Raw genomic sequence first — 9,441 nt, forward strand, 5'->3', positions numbered from 1 at the left:
AGGATAATGCGAGGAGGGAGTAAGTCAGCTGGGAGTTAACTTAGCTTCTTGTTCAGATGCGCAATGGAAGAATTAAGTCTAATTTTCCAGTTCTAGTTAGAGCTACTTTTGAGAGCAAAAGGAAGATTTCCTGCAGAAAGAATCAGTGGGGGTTTTTAAGCAGTTATTGGGATTTCTGCCATCATATCAGTGCTTTCACTGTATAAATATGATAGTTTTAGCAATCTTGTCCACTTCCATGAACCCTTACTATGGTGATTCGGCACCACCACTAGTCTGAAAGCACTCGGTTTGCTTCTTTCTCTACGTTCATAGTATCCCCGGTTTCAGTGAGACCCCAGTAAAAAAAGCTAAACCATGAACCAGTCTAGGATAAAAGGATTAGGTATGCTCTTTAGAATAACCACATTTTAAATCTTAAAGCTGATAACTTTTATTAAAGGTGCAGAATTTGATCTAAAATAGTCTACTTCCTATTTACTTATTTACCCTCTTCTACTCTTTTCATCATAAGATTACTAATTTGAAGTTCCCAGCAAATTCATTCCAGGTGATAAAGTACCCTAAATGCTTTATTCCTTTTTGTATTTAGGTAACCTAGGTGGAAATCCTTGTCTTTCTCTGCAGTTTTCCTTTAGCTGGTGCCTTTCCTTCCTTTCGAGTCTCCCAGTGCTGAATTTTTTATAGCTTTGTTTTATAGGCAGAGTCCCATCGGTATCAGGGGCAGTGAACGCACTGCAGATTTATGCCTGCGGGTCAGGGGTTTATAGCTGTTTGGGGCTCCTTTCTTACTTAATTGGCAGGTGTAGCAGCAACCGAGGACTTCAGCTATGAACAATCCGCAGCAAGAGCAGTGGGTTCCCAGCCCCTCCAGGAGGACTGGAGGGTGCAATGCTGAACGCGCAGAGGTGGCTCTTGTCTCTCCTGGCCGGAGGCAGACCGTGTGTCCTACCTGGCTGAACCTATAACCTTTCCAAAGCACTGAGATTTCACGCGATGAGCATAGCTGTAGCTTTTCAATCTGGGGTACCTCCCGCTATCTGCAAAACAGCAGGCGTTTCGGGCTTTTTTTCATGCAACAGGCATGAAATCTCTCTGATGAAAGTGCTTCCAAAGAGAACGTTCCTTTGAAAGCAGGCTGCTGTTTCCCGTGGGTGAACTACAGTGATACTGGTCTCACAGAGCAATGGAAAGTACGATGCTGAGAGGGAGAAAGAAGTACAAAGGAAGCACTCCATTAAAACTTGTAAATTCACCACAGAGATCTCCTACAAAGGGAATCTGAAATGCCTTCCTCTGTTGCAGACCCGGTAATGGCTGATGATCGTTGCTTGTCCCCCGTTAGTCTCTTCCCTGGTTCCCTGAGCACTCCAGCCTGCCCACTGTACCCATCTCGGGTCCCCAGCCGCAGCCAAACCTTTTTTTTAGGTCAGACGCTGCTGTTTGTTTGCTTTCGTACAGGGCGTACCTGTCTGCTGCACGTGGCTGCTTGTCTCTGCTACAAATCCGCTCGCATGAAAATGCCTGATCTGAATCCGTTTCGACTCTAACTGCAGATGTAAAAGCTTAGGCCTAATGCAGCAACTGCCCAACGCGAAACACGGTGTTTTGCTTGAGGTGCAGTGCTGGACTGGGGTTGTACAATGTTGGCTTGGTTTCGTATCGTTGCTATGAGAATTCTGTGTGATTTGTGCTTCCACGTTGCTGTCTTTTCTAGGGGAGCGTTACCTGCTTCCTACGGTCCGCAGGCAACGCACGCTGGCTGACCCGGTGGGCGCTGCTCCTCGCCGTTCTTTGTGCCAGGCGAGTGCCTGGGGGAAGCTGCAAAGCCGCGCAGAGGCTAACTCGGTGTGGCTTAAGGGGGGGGGATAGTTTAACCATCCTGGCTGCTTCTTTTGAAGCACACCCGCTGATTTCCTAGAACTTTGTTCCTCCATCAGAAACGATTACGGCCCCAGAAAGCAAATGTTCCAAGCCAACGTCAGCCTGTGGCTTCTTTCCGGGAAAGATGGTGAATGTGATGATGGGAAGGGGAAGATACTGTGTAATGTGTTGATTGTGGGACTTGAGCCCCGGAGAGAGAGCGAGTACTGCCCCGTGTCTGTGAAGACCTTCATCTGACTGTGTGAAACTTCCAGCAGCAGCGATCATACTTTCGGTGGTTGTGCACCCTCAGTACGGGGGGGAAAAAGCTGCTGGGAATGGGTGATCTCCAGCAATCTAATGAAGAGAAAAAAAAATTGCCGTCACATTTCTTTTTATTTTCAGATCACTGATAATCTAAGCCTGCCCATACAATCACGGCTCGGCTTCAGATATTAAAGTTTTGTGCCATTCTTCACACTCCCAATTAAACACCTCTCTCCGTTTTCTCTCCTTTCCATCTTTGTTTTACAGGTATACATTTCAAAATGACTCCAATGGAAATAAGGAAATACTGCAAGCCTTGTCCTCAGCCAGCCCCTCCGGTGGTTCCTGGACCCCTTCCGCAGTTAAAATGAGCAGACCGAGACCTGGGTGAAAAGCATCTGCCTGCCAGCGCTTTACTTGGTTGAGGGCCCTCCTTGCACACGTAGGACATGAGCGTACATTACTTCATTTTTTGTTTGGGAAAGGCTTCGGTCAGTACCGTTTATTCATTCACTCAGGCTCCTTCACCTTGTTAACAGTAGCCTGGCAGCTAAAGAGTCAGGCAAAGCCGTCTGGCTGCCCCTGGACTTTGTGTCACTTGCATATTCCTCTGCACCAAACAGGGATTTAGCTCCTCACCTAAAAGAAAGAGGAGAGCTGGCTGAATCACTTTGTTTTGCATTTTTGGATTGCCTGAAAGGTGGGAAAGGGCTGATGTTATTGCTTCTAGTTATCAGTATACATGCATATTTAACCTTTTCTATGAATGATGTATTTTATATTGACAAAAGGATTTTGTTTGTAGCTAGGCACCTGATGGTTTTTCCTGCAGCCTTTGCTTTCAGTGCTTGAAATCCACTTGGACGTGAATGTCTAGCAAGTAAGAAAGAGCTCATCATTCACAAAGGGCTGAGAAACTAGACAAGCGGGTTGTTAACATAGTGGTAAAGGACCAGATTCAAGTGCAGTGGTAAGCTTTTCCGTGTCTCTTCTAAAGAGTTTAAATCTGGCTTTAAAAGCGAAGGGGCCCGTTCCTTAACTTGCTGGAAGAATGTCATCAGGCGGTTAGTGAACAGCATATTGAAAAGGTGTTAAGGCTGATCAGATTAAATCTCTTCCTCCCAAAGCCAGCAGGCGACTGTTCTTTAAAGACACCTGAGCTGTGTGATCACCTTAATAAATAAAACTTACTGGAGCTTGAAATAAATGCTAAGAATAATACCAGAGGCCTGAATAACAGAGAAACAGAAGCACCCTCTGCTGATTCCATTAGCAGTGATTGGGGTCTTCACTCATGTATCTTCTGTCCTTTCCTAACTGTCCCCTGCTTATGCTGCTGTTTCTCTACCTGGGGTGAGTCCTTAAACCAGAATTACGTGGATGTTCATAAATTCGGTTTTCCTTCTAGTGAATATGAGGAGTAGGAAGCTTTTCTGCTGTTGGGCAAAATGCAGATTGCAAATAGTAATTTTCCCCCCAGTACTCAGAGTACTGCTATTTCTCTTAACATAATTTTCCGTACGATAGAAATGGTCTCGGTGCCCTTCAGAATTTGGGGGAGTTGAATGGGGACAGTCAGGCCCGTTGTAACCCACACAGGCAAATGCAATTCCCACGGGTCAAGTTTATGGGCACTTGGATGTGGCCATGCTCTCTTATGGGCAATGTTTCTAGTGTACTGAGCAATTGAACCTATTTCTGGGTCTTCTGTGTGCTTGTTATTACTTTATTTTCTTACTGGTCTTGAGATTAGATAGAGCTGACTCTCAGCTTTGTATTTTTGAAGAGCTGACCATGCACAGAATTCTTCTATCAAGGATAAAGGAGCTGCCAGTCCTTCTCGCAAGATCTGAATCGGGAGGTTGGTGAGGGAGCTGTGTTTGATTGTTCTGCTGCTGATCGCTGGGCAAACATATTTTATTTCTGTTTTGTCTTTTGTAGCTCGCAGAAGGAAGCTGTAGAATACAAATCACAAGTAAATGTAAAAAGCGTATTTGGTATTAAATGTGTTTGCAGCAAGGTTTTACTCTGTAAAATATGGCCATGTGTGTTTACAGCTCTGTATAAAGCATTGCTAGCAGGTGTGAAGATTCTGTTCTCTAATGTGAGCTTAAGCCCATTTCTTTTATATCTGAAAAATGCTGTATGATTTTTCTCTTTGCCCCACACCCTCCAACCAGTGTGCGCCACACTCTCCGATCCTCCTTCAGGCAAAATGTTCTCCCTGATAGCAAAAACATAAGCCCCAAAGACCATCAGCACACTTAAAGAAATACTCTGGGTCTCTGGAGGGATGCAGGGACATCATCGAATGCACTTGAGTAACTTTACTCAGTTTCCCAGACTGGCCTTAACCTCAGGTTGAGGGCTATGCACGTTAAAAACGTTACTTGTGTGAGGTCCTGGTCTTGACTGAACGAACTAAAGCAGGAATCCTCAAATTATTTCGGCATGGCTTGTGACTGCTGCCCAAACGTGCTTTTTTGCCTCAGCTGGAGGTATCGGGATGTCATGTTGCAGCCTCTGAAGGTGAATCCTCGACAGACTTTGACTCTTATGGACCAGGCCATTTTCCCCAGGCGGTAGAACAGAGCTACCATCTGATCATGACTTCACTTACAGGCGTCTGTTCTTCTTTTGTTTTCCTTTCATTTCAGTGTAGATTTGTTTGGCGTTACCTGAGGAGAAACATATTTGCTCAGTGGCTTTTCAAAGTACACAAGCTGTATGCTTCTATAAAGTAGTAAATTTAGCTTGTCCAAGCTGACAAATGCATTTGTTTGTATCTTGTGTTTTTGTGTGCGTTCAGCTGTCGAGCATGAAAATTGCGCAGCGTTCAAGTTCCAATAAAGATGTTTCTGAAGTACCTCTGCGCCTGCCAGAACGGATGTTGGATCCTGGTCTGACCTTGTCAACTGAGTGAGCCAGGTGGCTCCTCACGTTGTTTGGAGCTTAATACCACCAGCTAACACCAAATCGGTCTGTCTTATTTGGCACTGTGACTGTGAATTGTCAGGAGCACAGGAGCAATGACCCCTGCTGACAGGGAGTGTTGGGGCAGAGGCAGGTTTTGGGACCTCTTCTTTCGAAGTGGGTAGTAGAAGAAATAAAATTATGTATTCTTTACACAAAATACGATCCCAAAAGGTGAATGGGGGCTTTCGCTCTTGGCTTTTCAGCCCTCTAGACTGTGTGGCCCTCAACGGGTGCAAGGGCCCGGGTATAGTTGAAGAATTCAGGATTTTAGCTCTGGAGAAGTTCTGTTTATCCCAAGTACGGAGTACGATGGCAACTTCTTGTGATTGCATTTGCCAAGGAAAACTAAAATCCTGCGTGGATAATATCACCTCAAATAATAAACTCAGGTGAAAACATAAAAGCAGAGGGATAAGTACTTCCTGTTGTAGATTTATATATTCTTACAAGATAATTCTTGCCAAAACGGAGTGAAAGATTCCTGGTGACTTCAGTATTCGTTGGATCGAGTCTGGAGATCTGTTGCCTGATTCTCTTTTGTCCAATGTTGTTGATAACTACCCCTTCATGAATAGCTTTAGCAAAGTATTGTCAGAAGGTGAGCGCAGATCGGGTTCATATACACTTTTTACTGAAGTTTGTTCTGAGAAGAATTAGTCCAAAGCTTAGCAATGACTTTCTCCTCTTGTAGGTTGAAGGTCAGGGGAAAACCCCCTTACACATCAGTCTTTTTTTGCCTCAGATCAACCAGTTCTCACTAGATGTGAGCAGCTGTCTTCATCACAGCTAGTTTCTCTGCACGGCTCATCAAGTATTTTTTTTAATTGCTGGTGGGGAGCAAAGAGAGCTCCCCAGTCCTACGTTAAATGACATGAGCAAGGGTGTTGATTCCAACCCGCGTATGTCTGCGGTTCCCAGGAGCCCTTCAGTGTTAGAAGCCTTGTGGCAGCCATCGGGTGACCTACATTAGTTTTGAACACACAACTGTCTGATCGTGCTTTGTCTTTTCATCTTAGAGCAGGGCTATCAGCACAGAAGGAATTCCCAAAAATGACTTCTGTTTTCAGTGTCTTAATGGTGGGAGCCTCTGCTAGAAAAGTTCAGTGTCTGGATATGGATTTGTCCACGATGTCATTCAATCTTTGTGCTAATATTTGTCTGTGTGTTTCAGATGCACTGCCAGTGACTATCTTCAGATGTGGGGGATTTAATTCCACATTTTCAGGCTGATGCTCCACAAGGGAGTGGTTAAGGCCAGAGATTTGCTGTAGGATAAGCACCTTATGTTCACAATGCCGTCTGGCCAGCCTCTGAAAGCATTATCAGAGAAATCGGGTCACTGTATGCCGATGAGAGATCCTACACTGAACACGACTTGTCTGTCTTCAATCACAAAAATCTCTGTAGCTGCAAGGAGCTGTCATACCAAGCCCGGTTTCTGTCGGAGACTCAGACTGCATCCAGGATGTTAGTTCAAGAGCTGGTTAGTCCCAGCTGGCAGTACAGCACAGGTGCTCACGGGTGATGATTTAAATCTTATATAGGAGGCATTCAAGCCCAAGCATTTGAAAGTTTGGTGCACATAAAAACGCCTGTTCAATGGACGGTTGCGATCAGCTGCCCACCAGGCACTTGCACAATCTCTTAACTATATTAATGTGATAAGTGTAGTGCAGTCAGAGCAACTAATGTATCCTGGCTAATAGGATCTCCAAGTCCAAAAGCTAAACAGCAGCAGGGTTTCCCTCACCTGACAGGCAAGGTGGCACTTAGAACTTAGGTCGGTCAAGAAGAGTGGGTTTCTGCTGGGTTCTGTGATGTTTCTTGGTCATCAGCACTGATCCCGACCTCAGGGGGGAAAAAGACATGTTCCTGAGGCACCATTCGGTTAGTCTGTAGGCAATACAGCTTGCCTGGTCTCTGAAAATCAAATCTCTGTAGCGTGCTCTTAAAATCGGCTCCCAACACTGAAGCGCACTGGAAAATGCTGTATTTGCTAGGTGGGTTCTCAAGACAAAACCTCCTGTTAGCATTGTTGCAGAGCCCTGTGTCACAGTCAGTGCCAGCTGTGTGGCGTGTTCACTGAGCAATGCTAAAACCTATTTGCATCCCAGAATTTTCCCCAAGAGATCAATATGCCTGGGAAGAAAGATGTTTTCATACAAAAAAAAAAAAAAAAGCGTGAAGAAGTCCATCTGTTTGCAAATGCTATCAGAGAAACAGTGAGATAGTTGAAAACAAGATTCTGAATGAGATGAGATAGTGCAGCAGTGTCTGCAAGTCCCTCTTTAAAGCGTTCTTTTCGATTCACTGGCTTTCCAGTTGTTAACTCTTCATTACTTGGGAAGCAGTAAATGGTGGCAATTGTCACTGGGCTTTTATCTTGAAGTTTTTTGAATGTACCAAGGTTAAACAATTCAGCATTATCCTTTGACTTAGTTAAATATATAACAATGCTGCTCCTTCCTTCTGCAAAAATCTTCAGGGGAGTGGTTGATGAAAAGAGAGATTAAAAAAAAAAATCTGAGCTGGAGTTATGTCTAGCAAAGCTCTATGTGCGTGGTTGACCTTAACCTCCTAAGCTCCACCTCTGATGACCTTTGAAAGGAACTCCCCTAGATTTCCACCAATTTAAGTCAAAACTCAACAGTTTTGAAAACAGATCCTTAAGTCTGAGAAGTGAAGTCAACCTGCTCTTTGTAATTTTTTTATAAAATGTGCTTTGTACCTTTCCTTGTCTATTGAAAAAAACTTTCTCTCTACTTCCTTCCCAAATTTTTTTCCATGCTGCTTCTGTTCCTAGACATGATTTTACAGTTTTTGATGCCAAGTCTTCCTCGTTGGCTGTTCTCACTGACTAGAAAAGTCATCTTTTGTCTCTTGGTGTGATGGTCCCCCACCCATTCTTTGACTATTTGGGGTCTCAGAGAAATTCTTCTGTCTGAATTTCCTCACGTTTTCCTCCTTGAGCTGAACTACTTTAATTTGACTCCATGAATTTCTGTCCATGAGACTGACTGGAGAGCACATTGTCAAAACGATGTGGTATAAAATGGTGCTGCATTGCATTTGTTGTTTCCGGACAATATTTTTGTACCAAGGACAGTTTCAGTTACAGGATTTGAGCATCTCTGTTTCAAGGCACCATATAATGATCTTAAAGTCACAGTATGAGTAGGGATTTTTCTGTCATTTAATTTGTATTTCAGCCTTCACTGCAATTACTTTGGATCATGTAATCTCAGTTACCAGATGTGGAAGTCTGTTCCCAGATATTTTATTCATTCCTCAAATTACCATCTATCGTTGAGATTCTTGCTATATAGTTCTATTGATTTATTTTATTGACAGATTATTGTAAAAAAAATTCAAATAAGCACAGTACTTCAAGATAAAGTACTTGAAGGTGTGGGAGGAGACGGTGAGAGCGCAGTGCTCATAGATAGAGCTAGTGGGCATGAAGAGCCAACCTCTGGGCTCTAGCCAGGTTAAACTACTTGTTTTGAGAACCAACATACGTACAGGACTATTGACTGTAGAAATCTCTCCGGGCAAAGGTTAGAGACTTGCTGGAAAGTGTATGTGGGAATAGAGCGATAGTCCCACATGTTTTTGAGGTAAGGTAAATCACCTAAAAGCTGAGTATTTAGGCCTCTTGTTATAGATAGAAAATTTGTTGAAATAAACCCTGCTTTCTAGGTTAAAGACAAGCACTGCTTTGGTGGAAGGCTGCCCGGATACTCAGATTTCCTCTTGTTACAGTAATCGAAGGCAAAGGCTGAGGTATGCCCCGGCCAGTTGGATCTCCCAGATCCTAACAAGGTAAGTACCTCGGCACTTAGTGCAGTTTGAGAGTTGCTGAGTTGTGGGATTCACTCCTGAGAATGGTTAAGGCATACGCCTGCATTCATAGAATCATAGAATAGAATCACAGAATAGTTTGGGTTGGAAGGGACCTCTAAAGGCCATCTAGTCCAACCCCCCTGCCCTGGGCAGGGACATCTTCAAGTAGATCAGGTTGCTCAGAGCCCCGTCCAGCCTGACCTGGAATGTTTCCAGGGATGGGGCATCCACCACCTCTCTGGGCAACCTGGGCCAGTGCTTCACCACCTCGGTGTAAAACATTTCTTCCTTAGATCTAGTCTGAATCTACCCCCCTTTAGGTTAAAGCCATTCCCCCTTGTCCTGTCACAACAGGCCCTGCTAAAAAGTTTGCCGCCATCTGTTTTATAAGCCCCCTTGAAGTACTGATAGACTGCAATAAGGTCTCCCCAAAGCCTTCTCTTCTCCAGGCTGAACAACCCCAACTCTCTCAGCCTTTCTTCACAGCAGAGG

The sequence above is a fragment of the Pygoscelis adeliae genome, unplaced genomic scaffold, assembly GCF_000699105.1.
Source record: "Pygoscelis adeliae isolate BGI_AS28 unplaced genomic scaffold, ASM69910v1 Scaffold361, whole genome shotgun sequence".
In the NCBI taxonomy this organism is placed as follows: domain Eukaryota; kingdom Metazoa; phylum Chordata; class Aves; order Sphenisciformes; family Spheniscidae; genus Pygoscelis; species Pygoscelis adeliae.